This window comes from Boleophthalmus pectinirostris, unplaced genomic scaffold (genome assembly GCF_026225935.1).
Source record: "Boleophthalmus pectinirostris isolate CB_2022bp ecotype Guang Dong unplaced genomic scaffold, ASM2622593v1 HiC_scaffold_17, whole genome shotgun sequence".
Taxonomy (NCBI): Eukaryota; Metazoa; Chordata; class Actinopteri; order Gobiiformes; family Gobiidae; genus Boleophthalmus; species Boleophthalmus pectinirostris.
The window spans coordinates 3,472,341-3,490,285 of record NW_026571115.1 but is presented as its reverse complement, the minus strand read 5'-3'; the positions used below and the strand labels follow the sequence as shown (position 1 = coordinate 3,490,285).

Below are 17,945 nucleotides of genomic sequence, written 5' to 3'. Positions count from 1 at the left end.
AGGTTTGTTTTCTGGAGATTTCAACTGGGACTGGATTTGCAAGAGTCATTCAGCGAAGTGAATTGTCCTAACTAACTCACTGAAACATTACTGTCAAACTGAACCGGTTTAGGGAAAATGTATAAATAAACAGTACACTTTTGATACATGTGAACAATGCCTCTGTTCATCAACAACAAACCTATGTGTCTTTTAGATTATCGGGTCCTGTGCCAACTCCCAGGTGACATTGTTGGTTCTTGCAGTGTTGGGAAGGTTATTTTTAAAATGTATTCCCCTACAGATTACAAATTACATACCTCAAAATGTAGTTTGTAACGTAATCCATTAAATTACTTAAAGTGAGTAACGTAATCTGAATACTTTGGATTACTTTTGCTGTAGACGAGGAAATCTTCACATAAGATGAAGAAGAGAAATTTTATCTGCTAAAAGATAATAAATAAATATTATTGATAGAAGAGGAGGAGACACATCCGCGTAGCATGGTTTAGTCCTGTTAAATCCAGTTAAATCCTGTTTTAGCCCTGGTTTAGACCTGGTTTAGCCTTGGTTTAGATCTAGTCTAGATCTAGTTTAGAGCTGATTTAGTCCTGGTTTTAGTTCTGGTTTAGACCTGGTTTAGATCTAGTTTAGTAGATCTAGTTTAGACCTGGTTTTAGTCCTGGTTTTAGTCTTGGTTTAGTCCTGGTTTAGATCTAATTTAGATCTAGTGTAGACCAGGTTTTAGTCCTGGTTTAGGCCTGGTTTAGTCCTTGTTTAGATCTAATTTAGATCTAATGTAGACCTGGTTTAAATCTAGTTTAGACCTGGTTTTAGTCCTGGTTTAGATCTAGTTTAGATCTAGGTTAGACATGGTTTTAGTCCTGGTTTAGACCTGGTTTAGACCTGGTTTAGATCTAGTTTAGATCTAGTTTAGACATGGTTTTAGTCCTGGTTTAGACCTGGTTTAGACCTGGTTTAGATCTAGTTTATACCTGGTTTTAGTCCTGGTTTAGTCCTTGTTTAGATCTAATTTAGATCTAGTGTAGACCTGGTTAAGATCTAGTTTAGACCTGGTTTAGTTTCCAGCAATGAGTGGAATTACTGAAAAAAAAAAAAAAAAAAAAAAAAAGGAGGTGGGGATATAGCTCAAAATGTGAAAACAGGTAAATACCTCTGTGTAATCCATTTATTTCAACAAAGTAACTGTAATCCAATTACCACTCACTGAAACAGTAACTGTAACTGAATACAGTTACTCACAATTTGTACTCTGATTACATAACTCCGGTACATGTAATCTGTTACTCCCCAACACTGACTAGGTGTTATGTTTATGTAAATGTTAATGTAAATTATTGGTTTGGCCAGTAGTTACTCCAAGACATCAGGTTAGAATCCCTCAGAATGCCACATTAATACAAGACATGTTTACAATTTAGGGCAAGACACTTCTCTGTCAGTTAACATGTGTATTGCTAGTTGTGTCTGGAAGGGCACCTGGCTTAAAAACTGTCTAAGAAAACATTTCATAGAGCTTGACAATATGCAACAATGCTTTCCACGCTTTCCTAATTCTTTTTGTTGTTAAAATGTTCGCAAACACATTATCAGGTAAAAAGTGTCGAGCATTGAAATCAGTGTAGCCCGAACCCAGTGGAGCTTGTAATATAAAACACATGGATTTGATAGAAATGACAGGCTTATTTAGTCGTCACGGTTACAGCGCGGTAACGTGGAACATTCTGATACAGAGGACTGGAAATAATTAGGTGCCAAACACTAGAGTAATGTTTATGTGAATCTGAGCTGTCATTTTCACTAGGTTTAATTTTAATACAAGACGTAACACACGAGGAGCGCTCTGGAACCTTCTCACAATGTTAATTTGAGTTTTATCAAATCAACGTCAACCGGGATTTTTATTTATAGAGTCTGGAGAGACGCAGAAGGTCAATGGGAAAAAAAAATAAACAGAGAATGGAGCCAGAGAAGAGCTGTGTTTATGAAATAGGTTTAAATATATCTACATACAAGTGGAATACAGTGGCACAGTGGTTGGAACACTTGCCTCACATCCAGAAGGTTCATGGCTTGATTTTTAAGGACTTAAAAACATGAAAAAAAAAAGGACTAGTTCATCTTAAAGGGCCTATAGATGCATCAACAATCTCGGACTTCTGGTCATTGCGCAATTCATACTGGGAAGGATTTTCGGAAAAAGTGAGCATCGAACCTCCATGTTTGTTTTCCCAGTGGGATGTGTCTATTGACAAAGACGATCTTTTCAAGTCTTTTGAACCATATCACTTTTGTTTCTGGTTCTGATATTGTCATATTTTAGTTTTGGGATTCGGACATCATAATTGTGTGGTTGTTGGATCCTAACAGCGGAAAACGATTCAAGAAATTTGTTCGCAAACTTCATAAATGCAAAAGGGAATAAGTCACTGCAAAAAGACCTCACAAAGTAATCTCACACGGCTGATGTCACATTGAGCTCTAGTGTTCAAGGTAGTGAGGCCGAGTGGTCTAAGGCGCTGGATTAAGGCTCTAGTCTCTTTGGGGGTGTCGGTTCAAATCCCACCACTGCCAGTTTGCTCTCTGACGCCAAACTGAACCAAGGTAGACTTTGGCCTGGATAAGCATATGTTTGACGTACTGTCTCAAACATTGGAATTCCCTGTCATTGTGAAACTGTGTTAGAAGACACTGTCTTTATGCATAATAAGAAATATAATAGAACATCCCTCATTGTAGGCAGGATTCGAACCTTCGCAGGTAAACCCCAATGGATTTCTATTCCATCACCTTAACCACTCAGCCACAACAACTCACAGACACACCACTGTCAAAAAAACCAAACAAAACAATAAAAATCCTAGAAACAACCTTAAAGTCAAGCTGGAGATGCTGTTACTGGCAGGATTTGAACCTGCGTGGGCAGACCTCAACGGATTTCAAATCCATCACCTTAACCTCTCGGCCACAACAACAATACTGTCAACGCCGAAGGGATCTGACAAGCCTCTGGCATAGTGATAACACAGCTACATCAGAGACTTCTTTGTCTTCACACATGGATGTTCCACTGGAATGAAATGTGATGTCACTGGCACTACAGCAGCTAACCTTAGGCTCTGTGGCGCAACGGTAGCGCGTCTGACCACAGATCAGAAGGTTGTGTGTTCAAATCACGTCAGGGTCATTAGCTTTCTTGATTACTTTGTCAATGTTGTGCAGCAGAACAGTAGAGGTTGTGCTAGCCTCTGACAGGCAGATGTCCTATTAGATTATGTAAAGAGTTGTATATGTGCACTAGCTATGTTTTTAGAAAACCATGCCGAAATAGCTCAGTTGGGAGAGCGTTAGACTGAAGATCTAAAGGTCCCGGGTTTTGGCAAATATGCTATTTTCTGTGCTTCAGCTTCATGTTGCCTTTCAGGATTTATACAACACTGCCTACCTTTTAAACTGAAGGTCCATGGTTCAAGTCCCTGTTCAGGCAGTTCTATATTTATAACAAGGGAACAAGAACAGTTGGAAATAACTACTGCATATAGGCAATAAACCGTGGAACTTGGAATGAAGTCTTCTAGCATGGCAACGAAATCTTCTCAATTGCTTCTTAACAAACGGGATCCCGCTGTGTCGGCCCAATGATTTCTTAGGCAGCCAAAGGTTTCCTTTTTGGTCCTTCCTGTGGATCAATCCTGCCCATCGCCTTCGCCTTTCACTATTTTTCAATTCCGTTGGGGAAGAGAAACAGTTTGAACGGAGGTTTGTAGTCACACACATCTGATTCCCTTTTGCATTTATGGAGTTTGCTTCGCTTTATGGAAACTTCCGAAGCCCATTTCTCAAGCTGTTTTCTGCTGTTAGGATCCAACAACCTCACAGTTACGATGTCCGAATCCCAAAACTAAAATATGACAATATCAGAACCAGAAACAAAAAGTGATAAGGTTCAAAAGACTTGAAAAGATCGACTCTGACAATAGACGCATCGCACTGGGAAAACAAACATGGCGGTTTGATGCTCACTTTTTTGGAAAATCCTTCCCAGTATGCATTGCGCATTGACCGGAAGTCCAAAATTCATGATGTATCAACTGATGTCGTATATCTGTGCTGCATGGACAAGACAAATTTGCTTAAACACATGGAAAAATCAGACACTTTCAATTCACCTGTCAATCATTAAAAGCAGGACAGAGGCTGACCAATAGGAAAAGTGAGAAAATAAGAATAATAAGAAGGGGGAAAGTGGGAAGGATCTGTGTTTGAGCATAGAGCCACATTAAACTGAAAAATACTTTATGAATATTTAAGTCCATTTATCAGACAGTTAAATGTACTCGGCTCCATTGGCTTCATCAGTATCCAACACTGGGGAATTAACATTATTCCTGCTCATGTTTAAGAATAAAGACAAGAGTAAATCTGGCTTAAACCCAGGCTAAACTAGAACTAAAAATGGTTTCAAACAGAACTAAACCAGGACCAAACCGGACTAAACCAGGACTATTTAACCCTGGTCAGACACAGCCCAAAATAACCTTTCAGAAGAAGCTTGACAAACCTTATGATCGTGACTGTGACCAAGACGGGTAGAGCGGCTGGATTGCAGTGAGAAACCGAGAACAGATGATGGAGGCAGGTTTAGCGTGGTCCACAAATTTTTTTTATTTCTTTTTCCAAATTTCCCAAAGTGCCAGTGCAAAAACAAAGTGCGGTGCAAAAAGTGCAGGGAGGATATGGAGCAGCAGGTCTCTCCAGCAGCAGAACATCGAATGGTCGGATTAGGCGCCTTATATACCACTGGATAAAACCATTAAAACTCCAAGGGGTGTAAAATAACATTAGCTGTATAAAACTAAGTTAAAATCCTCCAATAAAATACCCATAGCCAAATAAACTATATAAAACCCAAATACAAAAATAATAAAACCCTAAAACTAACTCCTAATAAAACCCAACGTGAATATTCCAATTAAAAACGAGTGCTATTCCCCCCCGATGTCCGCCGTGATGAGTTGGCCCGGAACTCTTAAAAGGTGTCTGGTTCCCCGGGGAATCTTTTCGCCAGACACCTGGACAGAAGACACGGGTAAGTAAAAAGCACTATCACATCATCACAACATGCACGCACATACCACTCTCACACTCTAAAATACCCACATGGCACACACGCAAACACACACAAGACACAACTAATTTAAAACACGGCACATATATTGCACACTATCCAATTGTAATTTTCGGTGTATCTCCGCAGACCGGCAGCCGCCAAACCCGGAAGTGCCCGTCCGACCGGCCCACGTGACACCCGAAAATGTTTTCAATAAATATATTTTTTAAAACAATACAAATGTGTGCAATTCTTAATATGTGCAAATTAGCGTATCTTATAAGTGCTTCGTGCTATACTGTGCAATGTAAATATATATAAAGTGCAAAGTGAATGAAAGTGCATGTGTAATTATTACGTAACGAACAGGCCGTTCGTTACAGTGACTCAAAAATGGTGTTGTAGAAATCATGTTTTGTATTTATTGTAAGTGTTTGTTTGTGTAATACTGCCTGCCAAGCCTCAAGTGCACTGATAATGGTCTAAAATACTCTTAATAACAGTGATTTATGATGGTGGCACTTAAGGCAGATAAACGCTTTAAAGGATCATGGTCACCTGTCCTGCTCTGGTCCTGGTTTGAACCTGTAGTTTAACATTATGATATAGTACACAGCAAAAACTGGAGGGTTAAAATTTCAGGGTAAAATATTTCAGAGTTGTTTTTAACACCAAAAGTGTTATTTTAACTATTTGAAAGTTAAATGGGGGTTTGAGCTGCGGTTATTTGTCAGAGTTGATGTGGTTGAGGTTAATTCAACTTCTCTTAGTGTTAATTCAACTTCCTCTAGTTTTAATTCAACTTCTCTTAGTGTTAATTCAACTTCTCTTAGTGTTAATTCAACTTCCTCTAGTTTTAATTCAACTTCTCTTAGTGTTAATTCAACTTCTCTTAGTGTTAATTCAACTTCCTCTAGTTTTAATTCAACTTTTCTTAGTGTTAATTTGGCTCCTCCCATTCACCACTTCAAACTCTTGTGAGAGAAGACCAGTTTGAACCAGTTTTGTACATATTTTCATCTTAAATTAACTAAAATAAAGTAAAAATAAAATAAAACAGCTCTGTGTGTTGTTCAGCTAAATCAGAATAACTCTACAAAGTGTTATCCGTTTACTCTCAAAACATTAATATAACTCTTGATTTCGGGGTTAAACAGGAACTTTGGTCCAGTGTTACTTAATTAACATGTCCAAAAATGTTAAATTAACTCTGAAACAGATTGGACTCATATAAACTCTGAGAAAATGTTAAAGTTGATTCTGTGAGAGTCAATTTTAACACTCCACTTTTTGCTGTGTATAGTCCTGATGTAGACTTGATTTGGTCCAGTTTTAGTCCAGTTTAAGTCCAAAGCAATACTATTTTTACAGTTCTAAGAGATTTGTAATTGTAAGAATTTCAATGTTTCTTCTTATTCCTTAAAGATGCTTTTATGCTCTTAAAGGTGCACTATGTAACTTTTTGTTTGAGGGTCCATCACCTGCTTGTTTCTATGGAAATGTCATTACTTTGCATGGAATGTTCCGCAGTGTGACATTAAACAAATCTACCTTACATTTATGCAATTTCAGGTGGTTTTATATCTCAAAAATACCCAGAAAAACAGATTTTCTGACTGAGTGGGGTCGCCTCTCCACAGATCTGACCTGTAACTTTGTCTGGTTTGGTCTCCATGAAGACAGAAAGGTTTAATGCCATACTGTGAAACATTTCAGACAAAGCAATAACATATCCTTGAACAATAACATTTGACAGACCCTCCATCGGAAAAGTTATGCAATGCACCTTTACAAACTTGTTTGTGGTCGTCCAAAGTTGTACGTCACTTACTGTATTTTCCACACTATTAGTCGCTCTGGATTATAAGACGCACTGTCATTAAATGGTCTATTTTCAAACTTTTTTCACAAATAAACTGCACCGGACTTTAAAGGAAACCCAACAGTGTGATGGGTGAGTGGTTTTGTTTGTTTGTTTGTTCACGGTGACTCTGGGCTTTGTTCAGTTGTGGCGTGTAGGGAGGGTGTGTCTGGGACCAACGGATTGTCGGCGTGTTCGCAGTGACTCAGTTGTTCAGTTGTGTCTAGAAGTGGCACATTGCACTCGCTTTTTCGGTTCGTTCCTCTGTTCCGTTCCTCGTTGGTGTGGAGTGATGAGTGTGTCTGTGGATGTTTTTCGCTGTGCGGTCACTGTCTGCTCCGTGTGTGTTTGTGTGTTCTGTGGGTGGTGCGGCTTTGTAGTTTACTGAAGTCGTGCTGGGACACCTGAGTGGATCCGTGTATAGGGCGCGCTGGATTGTGGGGCGCAAAGTCGTTTTTTGATGGGGTTGGAGGCTTAAGAGTGCGACTAATAGCCCGGAAAATACAGTACCTTATGCATTCGGAGCATCCTAATTATCCACCAAGATGAGTATACACGCTCTTCACAACTAGCATGCTAACAGTGAACTTCTTGATTCTCTGACAATAAAGTGCTTTATAATTCGGTACAGACAGCAGCACAAACTCGGGATGATTTAGGCAGTGAGAGGTTTCTTTTTTGGTCTTTCCTGTGGATCAATCCTGCCCATCACCTTCACCTGTTTACTATTTTTCAATTCCGTTGGGAAGAGAAACAGTTTGAACGGAGGTTTGCAGTCACACACATCTGATTCCCTTTTGCATTTATGGAGTTCGCAAACAAATATTTTCCAACAACCACACAATTACAATGTCCGAGTCCCAAAGCTAAAATATGACAATATCAGAACCAGAAACAAAAGTGATATGATTCAAAAGACTTGAAAAGATCGACTTTGTCAATAGACACATCCCACTGGGAAAACAAACATGGAGGTTTGATGCTCACTTTTTCGGAAAATCCTTCCCAGTATGCACTGCACAATGACCAGAAGTCTGACATTTGTGATGCATGTATTGTAAATAATGTGTCATTAACATCATTGTGTTATTATATTATACTCATTAACAGAAAAAAAAGAAAAAAATTACATGAGATTTTTGTGTGTGTGTGTTTTAAAATGTATTAAAATCGAATCGATATCGTGACCCGTGTATCGAATCATGGGCAAACTGTATCGTTGCGTCCCTAGTATCTGTAGTGGGAAAACACATTTTGCTCAAATACATGGACAGAAATCCGGCGTATCCATTTAAATTGTTAATTTCGTTTGCTAATGCTTCATTCCTGATGTGTTTACATGGTTTTTAGGTTGGAGGTTAGACGCCTGGCCCCTCCTCCTCCCTCTTGACTCTTTTCCTCTTTCCTCTGTGCACTGGAACTGTAGCCTGCACTAAACCATTACACTTAAATTGATTTCTTTAATTTGCCTCCAGAAGAGAGACTGTTGTGGGGCGAGGCGGGCGGCCATTTTTCAAGGCCCTTTAATTAAATGCCAGGTCTTTAGGTGTGATATGAAATTAGTCTGGCTCCTCTGATCTGCCTCTCCTCTCCTCCTCTCCTCTCCATTCTTTAACATTTGCTTCTCGGGCTTTCATGGCTCACACAATGCTTCAATCGTGACATTTCTCCATACGTTCACGGCGCTTAAAGCTCGGATTAAGAGGGACGCCTGCTTCATTTCAGATAATGCGGAGTCTGTGGAGCCTCAGTCACGCTCAGAAACACGAGAGAAAGGAAAATAAATCTCCCGTAGAGACATTTAGTCAAAGTGTAATGTTATTTATTGTAACTGGGAGGAGGACTATTTTAAATACCTGTAATGGCGCCGTGGCAACAGCGTTTTACAATATGAGAAATCGAGAACGTGTGAATTGTGGAAAATATTTAAAGGGCTTATATTACACAAAATTGACTCTTGTCAGCTTTAAGACGTGTTAGAATGTTTTTACCTCCTCAAAAACAGACCTGGAGCTGTGTTTAATCTGTGTATCATTCGTTCATTTCGTTTTTTCAAAATAAAACCAAAAATAAGAAAACAAAAAAACAACTATTTTCTTCATTATTTGTCTCCAAAACCAAAATTTTAAAAACAGATAACAATTAGTTTTGTGTTTTGATTTTTGATTTTGTGTTTAAATGAATAATTGCAAAAACAGATAACTGTCATTTCCCGTTCTAGTGATGTAAACTGTGATGCCGGACTTTTGCGCCGCATATGGACGAAAACAGGACTAAACCAGGATTAAACCAGGTCTAAACCTGGACTAAACTAGGTCTAAACCAGGACTAAACCACGACTAAACCAGGTCTAAACCAGGTCTAAACCAGGACTAAACCAGGAATAAACTAGGACTAAACCAAGACTAAACCAGGTCTAAACCAGGACTAAACTAGGACTAAACCAGGTCTAAACCAGGACTAAACTAGGAATAAAACAGGTCTAAACCAGGACTAAACAGGACTAAACTAGGTCTAAACCAGAACTAAACCAGGACTAAACCAGGAATAAACTAGGACTAAACCAAGACTACACCAGGTCTGAACCAGGACTAATCTTGGACTTGAGAGAGAGAGAGAGAGAGAACCCAGAGCCCACGGAGCACTGTGTCTACAAAATACAATCGGACGACGGCTGCTCTTAACCCTGTGGGTGCGGTTCAGTCCTGGTTCAGTCCTGGTTCAGTCCTGGTTCAGTCCTGGTTTAGTCCTGGTTCAGTCTGTATGCAGCACAAAAGTGGGGCATCTCGATCGGCGTTTCTACTGCCTGTGAAGTGATGAAGTATTTTTGACAGTTGAGTTGTGTCTGTGAATTCGTATTCGTACTGAAGAAAGTGTAATCGTACATTTTCATTTGGTGATCGTAATTCTTGACATGGTAACTTTCCTATTTGTATTCTGATGGATATCATCAGACCATGACTGGACTCATTCAAGAGTTTATGAATATTTACTTTATGCTCAACTACAGACAAGTATGCACAGATTTCTGTCCTATGCACATGAATATTTCTGTATCAGACACAGAACTGGAAATTCCTATTTGTCCTGTCATCAAAAATTAAAGGAAGTGCAGTTGTAAACATGTGCAAGCTCTACATATACACTTTACATATAAATGTTCTTTTGGAAATAGTGTTAATTTATTTCTGTAATTGCCTAAAATGTTTGACAAGCGCAGTATAAGTCACGGAAACGTTATCCGTTTTTTGTATGTTTGTTTGTTTGTTTGTTTTTTTTGGTTTGGTTGCTTGTTTTTTTTTTCCCCCCATTATTCATTTAAACACAAAATCGAAAACCGAAAAAAAATAAAAATAAATAAAATAATAATAATAATAATAATAAATTAATAAATAATAATCAAATAATGAAGAAAAATAATAATAATGCATAATAATCATACATTTTGCTTCCTTTTTACCTTTAGTTCAATAGACTGGCAGTTCTAAATGGCTGAAATGATCCAAATGATTCTACTGGAGGTGGATGGAGTTTAAAAACACAGTGGTGCACTTCCTGTTTTACCACATTACATCACAAGGTGGAACAGAGTGAGAAGAACAACCTAAATGTGCAGGTTTGTGTGTTAAATATGTGTGACTGAAACAAAGCTCCAGACATGTTTTTTGATGAGGAAACTTCATTATAATTTACCATAGATCAGAAAATTGCACAATATGAGCCCTTTAATTGCATTTTTTCCGACAAGCATTGAGATTAGATTTCCAATTTCAAGACTGAATCCACAGTTTAAACGAGTGCAGGAGCGTCAGCATCTGAGACAGAAATATGAAATGCTAAACTAATACAAGAATCTCCTGTATTTCTGAAGTAAACTACAGGATTACCCGGGTTTATTTTGTTGAATTTTGTTGTTTGCAGAGGCGATAATTACTACTAGTACTACTAATACTATAAATACCACTGATCTGTGAGTATTTAGCTGTCTCCAGGGTTCCCAATCTTTTACACTGATAAAATTTCAAACTTTTCCATTACTTTTTCATGACCTAAAGTGAAATTTCCATGACTTTACAGCACCTACATGTGTACAACTGATCAGACCTTTAGGGATAAATATGAAATGTTAACTCTTTCCACTCACCTTATGGTTTGGGATTATAGTTTTTGAACATTTAAAATCCTGTCAGTGCATTTATTGTCGTCTCTTTTAAACTAAAGCAGGGGTGTCAAACATAAGGCCCAGTGGCTGGATCCGGCCCTTCAAGACCTTTAATCTGGCCCTCGGCTGATTTTCTACAAATATATTTGAATTCTATTTTCTATTAAAATATTGTTAATTTTCTGTGGTGTTTATCACAGCAGCGTCTCCAGTGTCTCTGTACATGGCTCCTCCCACCAGAGCAGCACAAATGAAGACTTGTCTCTTTCCAAACGCTCTTAAAGGACGATCGTTTTGACTGTTGACCGTGACACCCTCATCAGAAAAATGTCCAACATGAGAAAAGTGGAGCCGAGTGCAGAATTTTCTAAGATAAAATTGACTTATTCCTATTTACATACAAGTTCATGTTAAAACTTGTTCTCAGGTTGTTCATAATATTATAATATTTTGTAAAAGAAAGAGTTCATCAGTTAAAAAAGATTTCTGTAATAGATTTGTGTTTCTCTGCACAAATATTTGAACTTATTGTTATTTTTGGGGTTTATATGACATGAGTTTTCTGATCCAGACACTTTGGATCAAAGTAGGTTGGATACGACCCCGGAACAAAATGAGTTTGACACCCCTGAACTAAAGGCACAGACATTCAGAAATAATCATAAAAACCTAATGAGAACTTAACAGAACGCTGTAAAATTCCATGACTTTTCCAGGATTTCCATGACCATGGGAACCCTGAGTCTCACCAACAGCAAAAAGAGTTGTGGGTTCGACTCCCTGGTCTGTGTGGAGTTTACATGTTCTCCCTGTGTTTTAGTCCTGGTTCAGTCCTGGTTTAGTCCTGGTTCAGTCCTGGTTTAGACCTGGTTTTAGTCCTGGTTTAGTCCTGGTTTAGACCTGGTTTAGTCCTGGTTCAGTCCTGGTTTAGACCTGTTTAGTCCTGGTTTTAGTCCTGGTTCAGTCCTGGTTTAGACCTGGTTTAGTCCTGGTTTAGACCTGGTTTAGACCTGGTTTAGTCCTGGTTTAGTCCTGGTTTAGTCCTGGTTCAGTCCTGGTTCATGTGTCTTTATGTTCTGTAGGTGATTCTGAATGGCGTTAATGTTAATAAAATGAATTGAATGAGTCAAAACTGTAATCTCATACAACTCAACTGATTAAACTTCCTTATTGTGTTTTATCTTTTCAACGTTCTGCTTTTAAACAGATCTGTAATATTTTCTTCTAAAATCCTCGCAGAACTTGGCGACCACAGTTATCTGATTGTATAATTTTGAAATCTCATGTGTTTTCTCTTCTCTGTTCCAAAGCCAAAGGAGTCCTCCATCTTTGTATCCGAGCTGCACACCTCCTACAGATCATCCACTGTCCTCCCCACTCACTGTGACTCACAAATGTACAGAATGTCCTCGAACGCAACGCGGCCGCCTCCCACCGAACGCCCCTGAACGCACCACTGTACCAGACCCACAAGAGTTCATCTTTTATTCACAGTCGGATAAAAGACTGACAAACGTGTTTTCCTTTGGAGATGATTTCAGTTTGAGAGTTTAAAGGTCCTATATTACGCAAAATAGAATCTTGTGAGCTCAGCCTGCCAGGTCTATGTTGGAGAGTAAACAGATTACATGTACCAGAGTTATGTAATCAGAGTACAAATTATGAGTAACTGTATTCAGTTACAGTTACTGTTTCAGTGAGTGGTAATTGGATTACAGTTACTTTGTTGAAATAAATGGATTACACGGTGATATTTCCCCGTTTTCACATTTGGGGCTATATCCCTTTTTTTTTTTTTTTTTTCTGTAATTCCACTCATTGCTGGACACTAAACCAGGCCTAAACCAGGACTAAAACCAGGTCTAAACCAGGTCTAAAACCAGGTCTAAACCTAAAACCAGGTCTAAAACCAGGTCTAAACTTAGGTCTAAACCAGGACTAAACAGGTCTAAACCAGGTCTAAAACCAGGTCTAAACCCAGGTCTAAACCAGGATCTAAAACCAGGTCTAAACCCAGGTCTAAACCAGGACTAAAATCAGTACTAAATCAGGACTAAAACCAGGTCTAAACCAGGTCTAAACCAGGACTAAAATCAAGTCGAAACCAGGTCTAAAACCAAGTCTAAGATAGGTCTAAACCAGGACTAAACCAGGACTAAACCAGGTCTAAAACCAGGTCTAAACTCAGGTCTAAAAACCAGGACTAAAACCAGGTCTAAAACCAGGACTAAACCAGGACTAAAATCAAGTCCAAACCAGGTCTAAAACCAAGTCTAAGATAGGTCTAAACCAGGTCTATACCAGGACTAAACCAGGACTAAAACCGGATTTAACAGGACTAAACCATGCGGACCGGGTCTCCTCCTTTTCTATCAATAATATTTAAGTAAAGTCTGGGCTTTTTATTTTCTTTTATCAGACAAAACATCTTATGTGAAGATTTCCTCGTCTTTGCTTCTCTACAGCAAATCAAATAATCTAAAGTATTCAGATTACATTACTCACTTTAAGTCATTTAATGGATTACATTACAAACTACATTTTGGGGTCTGTAATCTGTAATCTGTAGGGGAATACATTTTAAAAGTCACCTTCCCAACACTGTCCTCCTGTTATGTGACGGGTTAAAGTAACCCGTTTGAAAGTTTGAAGATCTAGAAAAATACAAGTATTTTTTCAGTATGAAACTTCTTCTGCTTGCCTTAATTAGTGTAATCAACATAATATAAAAATGGTTCATCTCACATATTTGCAACCACCCGCTGCATGTTTATATCACACACATACTGTTCAGGTCAATTTGACCCGGTGTGAGTATTTTGACCCCCATGGTATACTGACAACATACCACTATAGTAAAATGACCCCCCCATAAGATTTTTACTCCCCTTATTTTTTCTTTAGTAGTTACTTATCTGATCATTATTTCTCATGTCATTTACTTTTATTATATATTGCTACATATTCACTTTCTTTTAAGATATTTTAAGGAATATTTTGATGGAGAACGTCTTGGTATTTTGGGTAAATATAAAGTATGTAGGTGAGCCACTTGAAAGTATCTGACTATAACATATTGGGGAGGTCAGATCACTATATTCATAGGATGTTGACCTCCTTTATACATAATTGATCATTGTCAATATTCATCTAACATCACTTCTTACTTTACGTCATAATAACTATAATAAACATACCGGGGGATTAAATATGTCAATATGTTTTAATTTGCAGATATAGTATTAATATTCAAAGTTTCTCTATAGAATTCAAGTTGTTTATTTATAGAATATAGATTTTCATAGGGGGGTCGATATTCTACAGGGGGGGTCAACATACCATAATAGGATTCTGACCCTGGGGTCAAAATACTATATGGTATGTTGACCCTGGGGTCACCTCACCAAAATCCTATACCACACCGGCAGTCAAACTGGAGGTAAAAGGGTGTCAGACATGTCTGATATATCTTTCTCTGCAACTGTGAGACATATTTCACCCCAATCACACACACACACGCACGCACGCACACACACACACACACACACACACACACACACACACACACACACACACACACACACACACACACACACACACACACTGGTGGCATTCAGAGTTCGCTGCCCATTTAGGCAATACATGCCTTCCAAACCAGCTAAATATGGGACAAAAATCTGGGCAGTATGTGATGCAAACAGTTATGCACTGAACATGCAGGATTACAGAGGAAAGTCGGCTGGAGTAGCCCCAGAGAAGAATCAGGGTTAGGGTTGTGCTCATGAGCACCCTGCACAAAAATGCTAAAATGAGCACAAGAAAGAACCAGAAACCAAGAATGATCCTTGATTACAATGCCACCAGAGGGGGTAGACAACTTGGACAAAGTAACAGGGTTCTACAGCACCAAACAAATGACTGCGCGCTGGCCATTGGTCATCTTTTATAACATGATCGATGTATCGGCCTATAGTGCATTTGTCATCTGGACAGAGATCTTTCCTGACTGGAATGTGTCAAAGCTGTACAAGAGGCGTATCTTTCTTGAGGAGCTGGGGAAGGTGCTTGTGTCACCGCACATCCAACAGAGGCAAGAACCCCAGCCACTGCAGCCACAGTGAGGGAGATCCAAGAGAGGACTGCATCAAGTACACCAGTGTGTGAGGTAAGTAAGTCAGTGTGTGTGTGTGCATGTGTGTGTAGAAGTGTATGAGAGTATGTTGTGTGTCTTGGGATCAGTAAAAAGACACAACAGTAAAGTAATCATGGGCCTCTTGTTTATAGGTTGTTGCAGAGGGGAAAAGAAAGAGGAAGAGGTGTCAGGTCTGCAGACCATCTGACCAAGTCAAGACAAACATGACCTGCGCAAAATGTGCAAAATTCATTTGCACAAAACACAGTGTACACACATTAAGCCCCTATTTCTTTTGGCCAAATCAAAAAATATGATGTGTCGGAATAGTGATACTAAAAAGGGTTGTTACACTGGCACGTATAAATAGAGGCATGTCGGAATGAAGGGATGTCGGAATAGGCGGCAGACCCCATGGAAACAAGAGCTCACATCTGTGGAAATACAAGCTCACCACATGTTTTTCCAAGGTGTTTTGGAGCAAACACCTGTGTAGTAAATGCATATGACATAAGTTTAATATTGTACTGTGAAATATTCTAGGAAAAGTAATAATATTAACAGAATTCTTCACCAGAAAAGTTACATAGTGCAACCATAGACTGTAAAAATGGACATAACTAACCCGCTGGCCACGGCATTCCAAAGAGGAAGTGAACATGAATGTGCTTTCAGCTCCGTCAACATCAACTGAACAGTTGTCACCCCTGTCTTTATCTGCCAGAATAAGCCTTGGGTCTACATGATCCTTGTATGTATTTCACTATTTCGTCCGAAAATCAAGATATGAAGATGAACAACAGACGTAGGAAGAGGAAGTAACGTTACCTTCAACAGCCTCACTCCTGATTGGCTCTTTGGTTGCTATGATACTCACAGTCAAAATTCCAAATATGGCTCCAAATTCGCCCCTATAACAGACCTTTTTCGCAACATCCGGAAGTGCACCGCTGTAGGTTTGTGTAACTTCTGGTTAATAGTTTTCTATAGCAAAATGTCTGTGGAAATGTCTCGTGTATTCTCCACCATCTTAATAAATCTACTAGCCAGGTTGGTGCCATCTAGTGCTAAATTAAATTTCTTTCCAAGGTCCACTCCCCACTAGTTCAGGAATCAGAATACACTAGACGGCTCACAAAAACCACGGAAATGCGAGTTCGTGCACCAGCCAATCGAAGATCCATACATTCTGTGTTGGCAACGATTCACAAGATCGAGGATTTAAAGCGGGAACAAAGAGAATGTTTGTTGAATTTTATCAAGGGGAAAGACGTTATTGTCCTTCTTCCTTTGGGATTTCGAAAAAGCTTAAAGGGCCCATCTCATGCAAAATCAACTTTTTAGAGCTTCCTACCTTCTAAGAGTTATGTGTGGGCCGTGTATATGTCGCCGAAGTGGTTTTTAGATTGATTCCACTTTTTTTTTAAACAAATTGCAGTGTGTTTCTGCCACCCTTCCACGTGACAAAGAACTAAAGCTGCTACAACAATGACGCAGCAGATACAACTATGACATGTTTGACGTAGCTGAGAGCGCTTTGCACCCGGCTCCCCTCCCCCGCTCCACCGCCTCCGCCCCGTCTCGGCTGACAATTCCCACATGATCCTGAACAAAAGCGACAGCATAAGCTCATTGTTCTACACTGCAGTGAACACGATATAATAAGTTGATCTACTAGTGTTTATTAATATTTTACCAATCAGTAATGTTCAGCTGATGTGGACGCGGTGCTTGAGCTTCGTGCTCCTCAAAGTCCTCGTCCGATTCTGGGTCCAACACATGCGGCTGAACGCGCTGTATCTCCATGATGAATAAAAGTTTATTCCTACCACTATCAGGGTGCACGTCTGTCTCCCCCTCCCTCCCTGAGATGGGCGGAGGAAGGGCGGCTCACTCAGAGCCTGCGTCACGTTTGGAGGGCGGAGCCTGTGCTTTCTCAGGACGGGTGGGGGGAGGAGCAATAGTCGGTCTTTCATAGTTCCTGGTCTGTGACTGTCTCCAAGAAATCAGTAAGATTTCAGAACTATTGTGTAATGGATGTTCCATTGTGCTTGTATATGTGTAGAAGATACAATGTGAAAATAATTATTTTACATGAGATGGGCCCTTAAAAATAGCAGTTAGCCCCATTAGCGGCGCATTACATATGTCACGACCAAATAGCAGTGATTGGTTAAATGAAAAAAGTACCTTCCTACCGCTGAGTGAACGAATTCTAATGCTTCGAGGTCAGATGGTTTCTACAAAGTGAAACCGGCTGATGAATCAGACTATAAATCCACCTGCCCCATCTCCAACTCTTCAACTAACAATTTATCCACAACTGTTTCCTGTTTTCACGTTTTGGGCTATATCCCTTTTTTTTTTTTTTTTTTTTTTTTGGTAATGTCATTCATTGCCGGAAACTAAAACAGGTCTAAACTAGATCTTAACCAGGTCTAAACCAGGACTAAAACCACGTCTAAACTAGATCTTAACCAGGTCTAAACCAGGACTAAAACCACGTCTAAACCAAGACTAGAACAGGACTAAAACAGGACTAAAAGCAGGTCTAAACCCAGGTCTAAAACCAGGATTAAACCAGGACTATAACAGGATTTAACAGGACTAAATCATGCTGCGTGGACGTGTCTCCTCCTCTTCTATCAATAATATTTTTAATTTGGTTCAGTAAAGT

At 39.3% G+C, this 17,945-nt stretch overlaps 3 non-coding genes across 3 annotated transcripts; 1 reads left to right on the top strand and 2 right to left on the bottom strand.

Moving 5' to 3' along the window:
• Positions 1 to 2,734: 2,734 nt before the first annotated feature.
• trnas-aga (transfer RNA serine (anticodon AGA)) lies at positions 2,735 to 2,816 on the bottom strand. Its single transcript has one exon. It is a non-coding gene; the product is annotated as a tRNA-Ser (tRNA).
• An 80-nt stretch (positions 2,817 to 2,896) lies between these two features.
• Positions 2,897 to 2,978, bottom strand: trnas-uga (transfer RNA serine (anticodon UGA)). The gene has a single exon. It is a non-coding gene; the product is annotated as a tRNA-Ser (tRNA).
• A 140-nt stretch (positions 2,979 to 3,118) lies between these two features.
• Positions 3,119 to 3,190, top strand: trnac-aca (transfer RNA cysteine (anticodon ACA)). The gene has a single exon. It is a non-coding gene; the product is annotated as a tRNA-Cys (tRNA).
• The last annotated feature ends 14,755 nt before the right edge of the window (positions 3,191 to 17,945 follow it).